Raw genomic sequence first — 17,743 nt, 5'->3', positions numbered from 1 at the left:
CGTAGACAAATAGCAAGGCGCTGAGCAGGACCAATTGCCTGACGAAAAAAGGTGTGCATCTTGGCAATCCGGGGTCTTCCTCCGGAGGTAGAGCAGAGCAGCTACAATGATCCTTCTCTGTTTTTGATTCAGGACTGCTTAACGAAATCAGTATACACATCACTTCTTCGAACAAATGTTTTAAATATGCAACATTTCCCACTCGGTCAAAACCACGCCCATAGCGGTAAACTCAAGGAACGCCCATCAACGTACAAATGTGGGGAGGCGCCGCGACACCACGCGACAGTCGTGTCGCAAAAGTGGATCAGTACCGTAAAGCTGCCTTTCCACTCCACACGACATTCGCATATGATTGTCGCATTTCGCCCCATAGTGTCAGTCGCACGGAACTTTCATTACAATCGTACACGGCAACATGGGAGAGGAGTTGATTCTCGCAGTCTCCGAATACCCCATTCTGTATGATATTACTCTTGAATCATACAGAAACGTCAGCAGGAAAAATTAAGCGGTGTGTTTTGATTGCCAAATGTGCAGAATGAATGCAAATCTTTGTCCCGCCTAAATTAGCATCTAGCCTAGTATTTCAATGCAGTTGTATTATTCCGCATTTAAGACAGTGGTTAACATAACAATGAACAATGCTATCAGTTTTTAAAATGTTTAGTTTCAAATTTAAAGTTATGCTCATAAGCTACTGTGATATGAACTAGCAGTATGAAATTAGTCTGAAATTTAAAAAAAATTGCAGTATTAACTAACTGGTATGAAAATACCAGTGTTGGGTGTAGGCTAATGCATTTATAATGAACTAAAATTAAAATAAGGGATCACTCTTCATGTTTCTGTAGTTTGATTAGTCACTTATGATGTAAGTTTACAGTTATGTAAGTTAAGTTTACAGATATGTAATTGTTTTTAAACTTAACAGTGGATGAGTGCAGGAAAAAGTGGAGGGATCTCCATGATGTTTATGTCAGGGAAAAGAGAGAGGAGAAGAAAAGAAAAAGCGGAGCAGCTGCCAGCCAGAAACACCCTTCGTGTTACTATCATATCATGTCTTTCCTCCTACCATTTATCTCTTCTCGACCCAAATCTGGGAACATGGAAGTGGAGAGTGGAGAAGGGAGTAGAAATGAGGAAGACAGTGCAGAAGCAATGGCAGATGAAATACATGTGCAAGAAAAGCAGGTAGGACAGGACACAACAGAAATAAGAGTAGAGATCAGTGCAGAAGAGAGTAGGATGGACTGTCTAGGAGAGGACATGACTGTAGAGGAGGAGAGCAGAAAGAAGCAGAGTGGAAAAGACTTTGCCCAGCCACGACAACACCGGAGAAGATTTTAAGCTGGATCCAGGTCTTCTTTTGAGCAGACAATCGTTGAGGCCATACAAACTTCCAACTGTCCTGCCCCTGCTGGATCAGAAGATCCTGACATGCAGTTTCTGCAGAGTTTGCTGCCAGCCCTGAAGAGACTTGAGCCTAAATGCAGGGAACTCACCAAGCTGAAAATCCACCAGCTAATGTTTGAGGCGGAGTTTAACTGAGTTTTGAAGATAAAAAAAAAATAAAAAAAAATTGAATAATGGTGCTAAAGTTATCTCTCCTTTTCTTGCAGAAATTTTCAACTGGACCTCCTATCTTGCTGGACCTCTTTACACACACGTTATTAATTTCTGACATGTTCACTGACACACTGTTCTTAAATAAAGATTTTGATTGCTCATTTACTTGAACTTGTGTTAATTGCTACCATGTGTGACGGAGTGGTACAGGTATTGGACACAAGGAATTTCGACTACGCCACCCTGGGAATTTCACCCAGGGAAATATGAATGACACTTAAATTGTTATTAGGTCACACAGGTTCGACTCTCTTAAAAGGGTAGGCAGAAACGTGGGTATCAAAAATACAAAATCTTTATTAATATAAAGTTTGATTTTAGAGCAAGGAGATAAATCACATTAAAATGCAACCATTGTACAAGACAGCATCTGAAGGCTGGAAAGAGAGGTATAAGGCGGACAAAGTTTCAAAATAATAAAATCACAAGCACATACACAACACACTTCTAATACTTACACAGCTTACAAAAACTACACCGACTTACAGGGCTGAGGTACACCACAGGAGAAGTGATCACTAAGCTAGTTAGCCGAAAGCACACACACACATCACCGTGCACTTCAGATCACACCACAACACTTCAAAAGTGTCACACAGCAAACGTTCGGAGGAGCACCACCACCACAAGAGATCCTTCACCCGTGGGACCCCAGCGCCTGAAAGTAGATCAAAATTAATAAACAAACTTCAAAAATAACAATCAACCACAGTTTGATAGTATCACAATGTAGTCATAAAGCAGATACTCATAATAACAATGATATACAGAGATTCAAACAAAAGAAAACAAATTAACTCAATTCACACAACAGGGTTATGAACCTGTTATGAACACTGGTGAGCGTCAACCTCAAAATTCAGTACACAGTAAACTATCAGTCAAACCAGACAGCAACAATCCCCTCTATTAGTGGGGAGATACGATGTTCTCGCAGTATGGCAGGAGAGAAGGGACAGGGCTGTAACGTTAACTGTAGCGACAGCGGAAAAAGCAAAACGCCACAGACGAGAGGAAGAATCCTGAGTCAAATACAAAGAAAAGCACAACTAAAATTTATGTTGCACCTGTTAAAATGTTCAGCTCATAACTACATGCACGATTATGTCACCAGGTGACCACATGTTGTGGGTCGGAACTAATCTTCCCGAGGTTTGTTTCCCATAAGGAGGAGGCATTAAAAGACGGACCAAAACAAAGCCGGCATTTTACACGTGATGTCCTTATCGCTGACTATGGACAGGTGTGCAGGAGGAAAGTGTGGGGTTTAGTGATTGGCTAACAAGACTCGTCAATGTGTTTTTAAGCTTGTGACTTACAGTCTTTGAAAACGGAGTGTGGGGTGAGGCGGATTTGCGGTGAGCTCTGGATTCTCGCCCAAGGGGTAGTGCTGGCTGGACACGCAACGGTGGAGTTTGTAATAAAGAGAGGACAACGAGCACGAGTGACTTGGAAGCCGGACTGCCTGGGGCTGTGGATTACCGAATCTGACGAGGCAAGAGGGAGATCGGCGGGGCTATGATAAGCTAAGTAAACATTCCTACATAAAGCGACTGGATCGAGTTGTAGAAAGTTTTGTCAATGAGTACACGTCCAGGTTGGACTGACCGCTTGTGCTGTAGCCAACGATCCCCCAGCTTCACTGTACTATTCTATTGACTTCCATACTGGATGTGCATACTGCTGTCTTGCTAGTGCTGTAGCCAACGATCCACCAGCCTCACTGTATTATTCTATTGAGTTCCATACTGGATGTGTATTACTGCTGTCTTGCTAGTGCTGTAGCCAACGATCCCCCAGCCTCACTGTACTGGTCTATCGACTTCCATACTGGATGAGTATTACTGCTGTCTTGCTAGTGCTGTAGCCAACGATCCACCAGCCTCACTGTACTAGTCTATCGACTTCCACACTGGATGTGCATTTCTGCTGTCTTGCTAGTGCTGTAGCCAACGATCCACCAGCCTCACTGTACTGGTCTATCGACTTCCATACTGGATGAGTATTACTGCTGTCTTGCTAGTGCTGTAGCCAACGATCCACTAGCCTCACTGTACTGGTCTATCGACTTCCATACTGGATGTGTATTACTGCTGTCTTGCTAGTGCTGTAGCCAACGATCCACCAGCCTCACTGTATTATTCTATTGAGTTCCATACTGGATGTGTATTACTGCTGTCTTGCTAGTGCTGTAGCCAACGATCCCCCAGCCTCACTGTACTGGTCTATCGACTTCCATACTGGATGTGCATTACTGCTGTCTTGCTAGTGCTGTAGCCAACGATCCACCAGCCTCACTGTATTCTATTGAGTTCCATACTGGATGTGCATACTGCTGTCTTGCTAGTGCTGTAGCCAACGATCCACCAGCCTCACTGTATTATTCTATTGAGTTCCATACTGGATGTGTATTACTGCTGTCTTGCTAGTGCTGTAGCCAACGATCCCCCAGCCTCACTGTACTGGTCTATCGACTTCCATACTGGATGTGCATTACTGCTGTCTTGCTAGTGCTGTAGCCAACGATCCACCAGCCTCACTGTATTCTATTGAGTTCCATACTGGATGTGCATACTGCTGTCTTGCTAGTGCTGTAGCCAACGATCCACCAGCCTCACTGTACTATTCTATCGACTTCCATACTGAGTGTGCATTATTGCTGTCTAGCTGGTGCTGTAGCCAACGACTTACTAGCCTCATTGTACTATTCTATTGACTTCCATATTGGGTGTGCATTGCTGTTGTGACTCACCAGCCTTACTGTACTATTCCACACTGTCTCGTTATCCTCAGTCTGCATTTCAGCTTAAGGATCCCAGCCCTCCGCTCCAGCCATGCAACTGTAAACCTACCATCCAGTTCGTCTTCTCCCACATGTAAATACTGGAATAGCCCATCCCAGTGTCGCCGGCGCCGCCTGCCTGCCACTGTTCTGAATCGACTGCCTGCTGATTATTGGTGTGAAGATTGTGGTGAGACCTCACTTGAACCTTGGTGTGTTGCGGTGTTTTCTTCTGTTTCAAAGAGTATTCTACGTTTGCTGTGGATTTACCCCAGGCTTCGTTGACGGGCCGTGGCTGACAGAGTGGCCAGCTGAGGCTCAGGGAGCAAGTCGGTGACGCCGTACTGCCAGTTATCTGCTGTGGGAGGAACTAATTCAGCTGGGTGGCAGCACCCTCTAAGTGGGGGAGTGTGGAGGAACTTCGGAATAAAGCCGGGCTTAGAGACACGTTGTGGAGAAAGACAGTTGTTCTGCTTCCAGAGACATACTGTAGCAGAAGACGGTTGCCCTGCTTCAAGAGACCTTTTAACTATTGAGACTTTAATAAATTCTTTGTTTTAAATTCACTTGACAAGACTCTGAACTTTATTGGTGGGTGTGGTCTGCTCCTCGGGGTGGTAGGTTGGAAAGAAATCAAACTCTCCTTTTTCCTTGGCCACATTTGGCGTAGTCGGCAGGATCACTGCCCTGAGTGGAGCAACCACCCCTCCAGTATGGTAGATGAAGAGGCGCGCCGACCTGCAGCAATGCCTGTCTTCATGGGCGCCCCGTGGGCACCTAGGTTTGGAGGCCGGGGCTCAGAGTTGGCGTTTGGGGAATGGATGTCGCAGACCAAGTACCTTGCGGGCCTACAGGGACTGAGTGAACAACAACAAGTTCAATTCGCGCTGGGATCCCTAGAGGGAGAAGCGAAGAGAGAGGTGCTAGCAGTCGCTGTAGGTGAGCGTAACACGGCTGGGAAGATTTTTGGCCTCCTGCAAGAGTTGTATGGCGATAACACCCCAGCGGCAGTTTTGAGGGCACAATTCTTCAATTGCCGACAGGTGCCTAAACAGTCACTCCGTTCTTTCTCGCTACAGGTCAGGGAGCTGTTTACTCGGCTGAGGAGCCGCGACGATTCAGGTTTGGCGGAGGATGACCACTTGGCACGTGATCAGTTTATTATGGGGTTGCGAGACGGCCCCATCCGACAGACTCTGAAGCTACAGTTACGGCGGGATCCAACTTTGACTTTTGAAGCTGTGAGGAAGGAGGCTTTGGCGCTGGAGATGGACCAGTTGGAAACTGGTGGGTCGGTCGCTGACTGCATGGCTGTGAGTTCCACGGCCCTAAACCCAGTTCCAGTGGCTGATTGGAAGAGAGAGTTACGGGAGGAAATTATGAAGGATGTAAAGGAGCAGATGAGCGAGCTGTCAAGAACCCTCCTGGCAGAACTTCGAGATACCCGTCACCTTGGTCCTCCTTTGCCTCGGGAGAGGTCCCACTCCGATGGAGCATGGAGGGGTAGACCGCAGCCGGGCCGACCATCTAATTCCAGGTTCCAGTGGGATGGACAGGGCCAACCTATTTGTAATCGCTGCGGACTTGCTGGACATATCAGCCGCCATTGCACCTCTCGACGCGCCTCCCAAGTGGATTTTTAGATCGCCCGGCCACTGTGGGGCAAGTGTCCGGGGAGCCATCACACAATCCCTTGTTTTATCCGAAGAGTGCCCTAGTTGGGCAATGCCCTACAGTTGAGATCTGTGTAAACAACCAAACGGTCCGTTGTTTGGTTGATACAGGATCACAAGTCACCCTGTTCTCTGAAAGCCTTTGTAAGGAACTGTTCGATCAACCACAAGTACAGGGGGGTGAGATCCCTTGGCTGACCTTACGGGGAGTAAATGGGCTTGACATACCGTATGTGGGCTATTTGGTTACTGACCTACAGATACGAGGCGTCCAGGTGCCTGAAAAAGGAATTGTCATTGTCAAAGATCACTGTTTAGGAGTTCATCGAGCTTTGTTAGGTATGAATGTTCTCACAGTGTGTTGGAGGAATCTGTTCCCAGCTAGTTGCCCCACTGGGACCAGCCACACAAGAACTCTGGAAGATAAGGACTGGGAGCCGGTCTTAGCTGACTGCCGTCGGATCTCGACTGCCATGGCCCACAACGAACGTGTAGACACTGCTCGGGCAGCATGCCGTTATGCTATCACCATCCCTGGTTGCAGTGAGGCACTGATTTGGGCCAGGTTACCAGCCCGGACGTACGGACTGGACGGCTGGGTGGTCGTGGAGCCGCATGGTGGGAGTCCAAATATTGAGGTAGCCCGCACCCTGGCCATAGCGCACCGGGGCCGTGTCCCAGTGAGGGTGCGAAATGTGCGGCCATACCCGGTGACTATCCATCGGCATCAGGGGCTTGCCCAGGTTACCACCGTAGGGGCCGAACAGGTGAGGGAAGGTAGAGACATCCACTGCACCTTAGTGAGTCCCGGGGTGGTTGAGGTTGGGGTCCTACAGACTGGACTAAGAGTAGATGGGCGGGCGGTTGACATACCTGAACATCTGTGCTGTGAATCCTTGCAGGGGGAAGCTCTGGAGGTGGACCAGAAAGTAAAGCTGCAACAGTTTTTGACCCAGTGGCAACATGTCTTCTCTGCTCATGAAGAGGACTACGGGTGTACTAGTGTTGTCAAACATCAGATCCCCACTGGCGACGCAGCCCCTGTCCGTGAACGTTACCGGCCTGTACCTCCTACGCTATACCAGGAGATCCGCACCTTGTTGCAAGGTATGTTGGAGGGGGGCATTATCCGTGAGAGCAGTAGTCCCTGGTCGGCTCCCATTGTCTTAGTGCAGAAAAAAACTGGGGCATGGAGATTCTGCGTAGACTACAGAAAGCTAAACAGTGTGACTAGGAAGGATGCTTTTCCCCTCCCTAGAATAGAGGACTCTCTTACTAGCCTGACCCAGGCAGCATGGTATTCCACCTTGGATCTCGCCAGCGGCTACTGGCAAGTGCAAATGGAGGAAGGTGATCGGGAGAAGACAGCATTTACAACCCCTTTTGGCCTCTTCGAATGGGATAGAATGCCTTTTGGTTTGTGTAACGCCCCGGCCACATTCCAGAGGCTCATGCAGCGATGTTTGGGGGGCCAGCTAGCTGAGTCTACCCTTGTGTATTTGGATGATGTTATCGTCTTCTCTGCAGATTTCACCACCCACCTGACCCACTTAGAGGAGGTATTCCGTGCCATGGAACAGTATGGACTGAAGTTGCGGCCAGAGAAGTGCCAACTCTTCCGGAAAGAGGTCAAGTACCTTGGCCACTGTGTGAGCTGTGAAGGTGTGTCCCCCGACCCAGAGAAGGTTGCAGCTGTGCAGGAGTGGCAGCCGCCAACCACTGTCCGACAGGTGCGGCCCTTCTTGGGGTTTGCGGGGTACTACAGGCGCTTTGTTAAAGACTTCTCCAAAGTTGCGAAACCTCTTAATGAACTGCTAGTGGGCACTGGACGTCCTAGGGGTCGAGGGTCGCCCCGCATAGTGTGGAGCCCCGAGTGCGCTATAGCATTCCAAAGGCTCAAACAGGAGCTACTTCAGGCACCCATCTTAGCATATGCAGACTTCACAAAACCCTTCATCGTCTACACTGATGCTAGCAATTGTGGACTGGGGGCAGTGCTGGCTCAACACCAAGGAGGGGCAGAGCGGGTGATTGCCTATGCTAGTCGGAGCCTGCATCCAGCTGAGCGCAACGACTCGAATTATAGCTCTTTTAAACTTGAGCTTTTGGCTCTGAAGTGGGCGCTGACGGAGAAGTTTAAGGACTATTTGTGGGGGGCAAAAGTGACTGTAGTGACTGACAATAATCCCCTGGTTCACCTGCGCACTGCTAAACTGGGGGCGGTGGAACAGAGATGGGCCGCCCAGCTGGCCAACTTTGATTATGACATCAAATATCGGCCCGGTAGACAACATGTTAATGCAGATGTACTCTCTAGGCTCCCTTCTGTAGGCAAAGACTCTTCCAGCATTACAGCATATACAGTTCCAGAGGAAGGGGGGTTGCTGGTTGGGATTGTGGAGGCTCCAGGAACAGCTGAAGGCCCTGTCCCTACCATTTGGGGTTGGAATCCGGGCCGTTGGCAGGACCGTCAGAAAGAAGATCAGGACTTGGCCACCGTCTGTCGGTACCTCGAGAAGAGGGCGCTGCCGGCAGCACCGGAGAGAAGAGCTCAGACACAGATGGTGAGGAAACTATTGGGGCAGTGGACGCGCTTGAGCCTGCGAGAAGGAGTGGTATGCCGCAGTGTTCATGAACATATGACTAACGCCACGCTCTTCCAGATTGTGGTTCCCCAGACCCAGATTCAGTCCTTGCTAGAAGCCTACCATTCGCAGATGGGCCATCAGGGCCAGGAGCGGACTCTGTCCTTGCTTCGCCGTTCTTTCTATTGGCCACGGATGGAGGCCTCGGTGCATCAATTTATTCAGAGATGTGCTCGCTGTACTCTCCGAAAGACCAGACCCAATGATAGGGCCCCCTTGGTCCCGGTGGTGCCCAAAGCTCCTCTCCACATCCTAGCTACAGACTTTCTGACCCTGGGACGACCAACGGATAGATATCAGAACATCTTGGTCGTAACAGACCTATTCACTAAGTATGCGTGGGCCATTCCTACGGTGGACCAGACTGCCCTGACCACTGCGAGAGCACTCTGGAACAACGTGATCCAGTCATTTGGTTGCCCTGAAGTGTTGCATTCTGACCAGGGGCCAAATTTTGAGTCGGCTGTGATCCGGGAGTTGTGTCAAGTCTATGGGTGCAAAAAGACACACACTACACCTTACCACCCCCAGGGGAATGGGGGGTGTGAAAGGTTCAATCAGACCTTGCTGAGCTTGTTGGGAACTTTGGAAGTGGACCAGCAGAGTAGGTGGGTGGAGTATCTCCCCTCGTTGATTCAGGCATATAACAACAGTGTCCATAGTTCCACCAGTTACGCCCCCGCCTACTTGATGTTTGGACGGCATGTGCGCCTTCCCATTGACTTACTCCTGGGCACAGCCGGGTCTGAAGGAGTCCGGAGCCTGACAGAATGGGTGAGTCAGCATCATCAAAAACTTGAGTATGCTTATCACAAAGTTTCTGAACATCTAGGGGCTGCAGCAGTGCGGAACAAACATCAGTATGATCGGACGGCCCGAGATGCACCTTTGCTTCCTGGGGAGCGGGTGTTGGTCTTAGATAACCGTCGGCAAGGGAAAGGAAAGCTCAGCGATCGCTGGGAGCAAACACCATATGTGGTGGTGAGCCGTATTAGGCCAGACCTGCCAGTCTATAAGGTGAGACCTGAGGGGAGATCGGGACAAGACAGAGTATTACATCGTAATTTGTTACGGCCATGCCCCAACTACCCTGAAGTGACCCTTAGGACGCAAAGAGAGCCGGCATCCGCACCAGAACCATTGATGGCATGGGCTTGGGCTCCAGTTACTATGGGGCCAGTAGAAGGAGGGAATAACCCTGACCTTGAGCCTGAACCCAGACGGGCCCAGCGAGTCAACCAAGGGAGACCTCCAGAGAGGTACGGTAGCTGGGCCACCTAAGCACGGTCCTCGGGACGAGAACATTTGGGTGGGGGAGGATGTCACCAGGTGACCACATGTTGTGGGTCGGAACTAATCTTCCCGAGGTTTGTTTCCCATAAGGAGGAGGCATTAAAAGACGGACCAAAACAAAGCCGGCATTTTACACGTGATGTCCTTATCGCTGACTATGGACAGGTGTGCAGGAGGAAAGTGTGGGGTTTAGTGATTGGCTAACAAGACTCGTCAATGTGTTTTTAAGCTTGTGACTTACAGTCTTTGAAAACGGAGTGTGGGGTGAGGCGGATTTGCGGTGAGCTCTGGATTCTCGCCCAAGGGGTAGTGCTGGCTGGACACGCAACGGTGGAGTTTGTAATAAAGAGAGGACAACGAGCACGAGTGACTTGGAAGCCGGACTGCCTGGGGCTGTGGATTACCGAATCTGACGAGGCAAGAGGGAGATCGGCGGGGCTATGATAAGCTAAGTAAACATTCCTACATAAAGCTACTGGATCGAGTTGTAGAAAGTTTTGTCAATGAGTACACGTCCAGGTTGGACTGACCGCTTGTGCTGTAGCCAACGATCCCCCAGCTTCACTGTACTATTCTATTGACTTCCATACTGGATGTGCATACTGCTGTCTTGCTAGTGCTGTAGCCAACGATCCACCAGCCTCACTGTATTATTCTATTGAGTTCCATACTGGATGTGTATTACTGCTGTCTTGCTAGTGCTGTAGCCAACGATCCCCCAGCCTCACTGTACTGGTCTATCGACTTCCATACTGGATGAGTATTACTGCTGTCTTGCTAGTGCTGTAGCCAACGATCCACCAGCCTCACTGTACTAGTCTATCGACTTCCACACTGGATGTGCATTTCTGCTGTCTTGCTAGTGCTGTAGCCAACGATCCACCAGCCTCACTGTACTGGTCTATCGACTTCCATACTGGATGAGTATTACTGCTGTCTTGCTAGTGCTGTAGCCAACGATCCACTAGCCTCACTGTACTGGTCTATCGACTTCCATACTGGATGTGTATTACTGCTGTCTTGCTAGTGCTGTAGCCAACGATCCACCAGCCTCACTGTATTATTCTATTGAGTTCCATACTGGATGTGTATTACTGCTGTCTTGCTAGTGCTGTAGCCAACGATCCCCCAGCCTCACTGTACTGGTCTATCGACTTCCATACTGGATGTGCATTACTGCTGTCTTGCTAGTGCTGTAGCCAACGATCCACCAGCCTCACTGTATTCTATTGAGTTCCATACTGGATGTGCATACTGCTGTCTTGCTAGTGCTGTAGCCAACGATCCACCAGCCTCACTGTATTATTCTATTGAGTTCCATACTGGATGTGTATTACTGCTGTCTTGCTAGTGCTGTAGCCAACGATCCCCCAGCCTCACTGTACTGGTCTATCGACTTCCATACTGGATGTGCATTACTGCTGTCTTGCTAGTGCTGTAGCCAATGATCCACCAGCCTCACTGTATTCTATTGAGTTCCATACTGGATGTGCATACTGCTGTCTTGCTAGTGCTGTAGCCAACGATCCACCAGCCTCACTGTACTATTCTATCGACTTCCATACTGAGTGTGCATTATTGCTGTCTAGCTGGTGCTGTAGCCAACGACTTACTAGCCTCATTGTACTATTCTATTGACTTCCATATTGGGTGTGCATTGCTGTTGTGACTCACCAGCCTTACTGTACTATTCCACACTGTCTCGTTATCCTCAGTCTGCATTTCAGCTTAAGGATCCCAGCCCTCCGCTCCAGCCATGCAACTGTAAACCTACCATCCAGTTCGTCTTCTCCCACATGTAAATACTGGAATAGCCCATCCCAGTGTCGCCGGCGCCGCCTGCCTGCCACTGTTCTGAATCGACTGCCTGCTGATTATTGGTGTGAAGATTGTGGTGAGACCTCACTTGAACCTTGGTGTGTTGCGGTGTTTTCTTCTGTTTCAAAGAGTATTCTACGTTTGCTGTGGATTTACCCCAGGCTTCGTTGACGGGGCCGTGGCTGACAGAGTGGCCAGCTGAGGCTCAGGGAGCAAGTCGGTGACGCCGTACTGCCAGTTATCTGCTGTGGGAGGAACTAATTCAGCTGGGTGGCAGCACCCTCTAAGTGGGGGAGTGTGGAGGAACTTCGGAATAAAGCCGGGCTTAGAGACACGTTGTGGAGAAAGACAGTTGTTCTGCTTCCAGAGACATACTGTAGCAGAAGACGGTTGCCCTGCTTCAAGAGACCTTTTAACTATTGAGACTTTAATAAATTCTTTGTTTTAAATTCACTTGACAAGACTCTGAACTTTATTGGTGGGTGTGGTCTGCTCCTCGGGGTGGTAGGTTGGAAAGAAATCAAACTCTCCTTTTTCCTTGGCCACAATTACACTTACCGAAAAGGGACAATGTGCTTACACAATGTGCTTATCACTTCACAGGCACGGATACGTTCATATAAGCCGCCGTTTAGCTGGAATACAAGGATACTGCACACAACTCAAAAACATCAGCCGATCCCTAAACCCCAAACGAGTCAAAACAATCCGCTTTCCACAGAGCAATTAGCACATACCTGAGAGGTGAGCAGTCCCAAATTCACCCACCGAGACAGCCGAAGGAAATGGAGGGGAAAAGACAGTCTAGAATGCAACACGAATCATCAATGCCATACGCACAGCAACTAGAAACATAAACTGCTAGAAGCTAACAGTAGGGATGGCTGACGCGAAACAGTCGTTCCGAAGCTTTGCGAGATCCCGAAGCACAGATGTTTCGAAACACTGATCCGAAACGTGATTCAAAACACCCATGTCACGTGACTATGGCCAAACGAAGCCTCAAAGTGTTTCACTAAGTGTTTCATCAGGTGTGGTCCGCCGAATCAGCGTTTGATTGACACGGACGGGAACAGACCACACAATCGCACATCTGTATAAAAGTGAAATCAACGCATATCGTGGGTTTTTGTGAGAGGAGTTTGATTTTGAGATAGCAGATTTTTGGTGATATAGTGACATAGTGCGATTTGATTAGTTATAGGTTATTTAGGCTTACATTTAAATTTACACAACACATTGACTAGGCTAGAGACAGACAGAGTATACATATAGTGACACATTAATAGATACATAGATATAAATATATATAGACAGCTAGATTAATAGATAGAAACATATATAGATAGATTATAGAAACATATATAAATACATAGATAGATTATAGATAGATACATATATATAGATACATGGATAGATTGTATCTAGGTACATATCTAGATACATATCTAGATACATAGATAGATTATAGATACATATCTAGATACATAGATAGATTCATATATATAGATACATAGATAGATAGATTTGGATAGATAGATAAAATGGAGGCTCCCCAGAAGAGATGCCGTACATCTCTGGTGTGGGAGCATTTCCGTTTAGAAACCCCAAATAAAGTGAGATGTGTGTATTGTGATCGGCTGCTAGCCTACTGCAACAATACATCATCCATGATGTGCCATTTGAGGAGAATTTGAAATTTGCGTATTTGACCAGAACTCATGATCCACTAACTTACTGGAAAGAGAGAGCAGTAATCTTTCCTCATTTGTATGTCCCAGCTAAAAAATATCTTTGCATGCCAGCAACAAGTGTCCCTTGTGAGAGGATTTTTTCAAAGGCTGGAGAAATTATCTGTAAAATAAGAAGTAGGCTAAGTCCTTCCATTGCAGAGAAATTAATATTTTTTAATAAAAATCTCAAAAAAAGTGGGACATTGTGGCTTGATTTCTTTTATTAATATTCATTTTGCAGGACCAAAATAGCATTATGCACAGTGAGGAGCCTATAGGTTACAAGCTTCACATATTAGAAAAATACAATAATAAAAAAACACAAATTTTTTTTAATGGCTCGTCAAGGTTATTTCAGATCAACACCTGCAAGTGACCACTAGGTGTCACCGTTGAGACGGGTGTCGGATTGATTCGAAGCCTCGAAACAATATGGCCCATTTGGTTCAACTGTTTCATTGCTTCACGAAGCCTCGATCTGCCCACCACTAGCTAACAGCACATACCTGCAGTTACCGTCAACAACGGAAAGGGAGGAGCCAGACGTGACTCATCCCAGGCTGCAGCCAACCAGGTCTTAAATAGGCGGAATTCCTTGCTGATAGGTGCTCGCTAATGTCAATCATCCCCACTCATCTTATTCATTCATTCATTCATTCATTCATTCATTCATTCATTCATTCATTCGGTTACACATCCATTGATTTTTTAGCAACCAGTACCAAGATACATTTGCTTTAGATATGATTGTCATATAAATGATTGTTTTCGAAAGTACTATTAAATTCTCTATTAAGTATCATTTAAATAGGTTTAATAGCTTTAGCATGCACATAAATAAGAGACACCATACACACTGAACTGGAAAAAAGCCTTTTGTAAAACTGTGGTGGGAAAGCTTCGTCTGCAACAAAACCATGAGGAAGTGGGCCTAGATGTTCAGCACCTGGTAGATTGGCATCTGGCGGGATTGTTAGGGTGCCGGCTTCAAGGGTCCTGCCAAAAGCACCCACATTTATCACCCTAAAGCAGTAGTTGGCATCAACTACTGCAAGTAATACGATGGAATAGGTTCCTTTATAATTGTAGAAATGGGAGCCTGAGTTGGGTGGAGCTTGGATGACCACATCAATGGCCCCCAAACAATTAGGGAAATTCCAGTGCACATTGAAGTCCTGGGTGATCGTCTGCCAATCTTCTTCCTGTGGCACTGGCATGTACTGATGCACCAGACCCTCCCAGATAGCCTTTGCCACCTCAGGGACAATGGTGGACACGGTAGAAGCGATAGGACAGTGAGTGGTATGAGTCTCCAGTGGCTAGGTATCTGAAAATATAAGACATAAGATAAGTTGGTGGTAAACATTTATATTTAAAAAATGCAGATAATGCTATAAATAATATTGCTTGAGAATAAATTATATTTACAAATCTAATTATAAATTACAATTATATATTTTATTTGCAGACAAGAAACTGTTATAGGCCTATTTAATGACATGTCATATTATACTATTTCATGTAGACTTCATTTGGGTGTGTACAGTGGTCATTTACATATAGCCAACAGCAAATGTACCAACAACAAAATTGTGGGCAGTGAAAAAAAAAAAATGTATCAATATAAATTGTGGGCATACATTTTTTTTATATATATATATATATACATATACATGCACACACACACACACACACACACACACACACACACACACACACACACACACACACACACATATAGGCATATACATATTTATATACTGTATGTTTCTATATTACTGACTTAAGTTTGTACATGAGACAAATTGCCAGGTGCTCGGCTGGGCTGATGGACTCCCGGAATGAAGTATCCTCCCTGGTAATTTTTGGGCCAACAGCCTGGAGTATCTCATCAAATTCCTCTCGTGAGACCCGAAAATACTCATGGAAATCTTCCCCGTTTAGGTTTAGACGCATCTCTTGCACTAAATGTTACAGTTGTTATGTTACAAAAACAGCCTTTTTCCACCTTAGAAACATTGCTAAGCTACGTAATATGCTATCAGTTTCTGATGCAGAAAAGTTAGTTCATGCATTCATGACCTCGAGACTGGATTACTGTAATGCTTTATTAGCTGGTTGTCCTGCATCCTCAATAAACAAGCTACAGTTAGTCCAAAATGCCGCCGCAAGAGTTCTTACGAGATCAAGAAAATATGATCATATAACACCGATTTTATCATCACTGCATTGGTTACCTATAAAGTTCCGTATTAATTATAAGATATTGCTACTGACTTATAAAGCCCTAAACGGCTTAGCTCCAGTCTATTTAACGGATCTTCTATCGCCCTATAATCCATCGCGCTCTTTAAGATCACTAAATTCAAGGCTTTTGGTCATACCTAGGATATCCAGAACCACCAAAGGAGGGAGAGCATTTTCACATTTGGCTCCAAAACTCTGGAATAGTCTTCCTGATACTGTTCGTTGCTCAGACTCGCTCTCCCAGTTTAAAACTAGATTAAAGTCGCATCTCTTCAGCCAGGCATTCATATAATCCTACAGTTCAAACTACAATCCGGCCTCTAGCTCATAAATGCCAGAGGAGAACTGGCCCCCGACTGAGCCTGGGTTCTCCCAAGGTTTTTTTTCTCCATTAGGTCACCTGATGGAGTTTTAGGACACCATTAGGTCACTTGATGGAGTTTTAGGACACCATTAGGTCACTTGATGGAGTTTTTCAGTTCCTTGCCACTGTTGCCTTTGGCTTGCTCAGTTGGGGATATTTTGGGGATATTTAATTAAATTTTATCAATCAATAAATTCCTCTTGAAACAAACTTTGTTGTATTATTTTAATTTAATACTGTGAAGCTGCTTTGATACAATCTGTATTGTGAAAAGCGCTATACAAATAAACTTGACTTGACTTGACTTAAATGGTGATACTTGCCGAGATTTTTCCTTCGAGCCAGGTAGTGTTTTACCCACACTGATTTGGAGTATTTCTTTTTGCGTCTCAAGTAAATGAGTGCAACAACAGGAGCCTTTATTCTCCGTGCATTTACCATGGTTGAATGAATGAATGAAAACATCAAAAATGGCCGCCAATAATTTTGGAGGGAAAATGAATACAACATTAAAAACAAAAAAACAAAAAAATATAAATATATATTAAATTAATCATTTTTTACTTATTTATGAATAACCATGCATTTTTTTAAAGTATTAAGTGTTTCGGATCAAGTAAAAAAAAAAAAAAAAGTATTAATAATTCTCAACTTGCGCACACTGATTTGATTGGACTATATTGGAATACATCACATCCGGTCAGCCGGTCGCATACGGTTCAGATATTTCAACGGATCCAAAGCTCAAATCGGATCCGAATTTTCCACATACGCATATGATCGGAACTCCCCGCAGCTCCCGTACGACTCTCCATTGGAAATGAAAGTCGTGTGCAGTGGAAAGGCGGCTTAACCTGTTAACATGGGTACAGAAAAAATTACGCACTGCAAATATGGAGTATGTGTGAAACATACAGTCTATTGGAATATGCCTCATAATTCTGACAAGTTACTACTAATAAAAAATTACAAATATTTATAGATAACCCTAATACTAAATATAACTCATTAAGACACTCAAAAGCCAAATTTAATTATTTTTATGTTTTTAAGAATAAATACTAAAGAAAATTGCATCTGCTAATTGGGAATATTTAATTACATTATTGGCCTACTGAATACCTTGAAACAGATTGATTTTAATATGAAAATGCATTACTTGCATGTTGCATCACCAATAGAATTAACAGAGGAGAGGAGATAATGGATCTCCTTTTTTGACACCTCTACCTATATTGAATCGTGGTCCCAAAAGGTAGTTTAACAGAACTATTGCAATTATCATCCACATATGAAGCCAGATTGACAATCATCTATGATTTTATTTAAACATGACTAACTTTAGTCGATTTGCAAAGAAATGTGAGAATAATTTAGAACCATTATTGATTAAAGTTATAGGCCTTCAATTCTCTATAAATCTTCAACCGGCTTAGGAATCAGTGTAATAGATCCCTAACATAGTTGGCAACAATACTTCATTTTCCAAAATTCTAAGATATCTTATTTAAATTCTTTGTAAAATTCACAGGTAAAGAAACGATGGTTTGAAACGATGG

At 45.5% G+C, this 17,743-nt stretch overlaps 1 long non-coding RNA gene across 1 annotated transcript; it reads right to left on the bottom strand.

Annotated features, from left to right (window-relative positions):
* Positions 1-1,906: 1,906 nt before the first annotated feature.
* LOC309496953 lies at positions 1,907-12,912 on the bottom strand. Its single transcript, XR_014205290.1, has 3 exons — positions 12,578-12,912; positions 12,399-12,475; positions 1,907-2,287 (listed from the first exon to the last, which is right to left on the bottom strand). It is a non-coding gene; the product is annotated as an uncharacterized lncRNA (long non-coding RNA).
* Positions 12,913-17,743: the final 4,831 nt, after the last annotated feature.

Source organism: Leuciscus leuciscus (genome assembly GCF_965113295.1).
Source record: "Leuciscus leuciscus genome assembly, chromosome: 4".
In the NCBI taxonomy this organism is placed as follows: domain Eukaryota; kingdom Metazoa; phylum Chordata; class Actinopteri; order Cypriniformes; family Leuciscidae; genus Leuciscus; species Leuciscus leuciscus.
The sequence above is the reverse complement of the archived record's forward strand: the minus strand, read 5'-3'. Positions and strand labels throughout refer to the sequence as shown.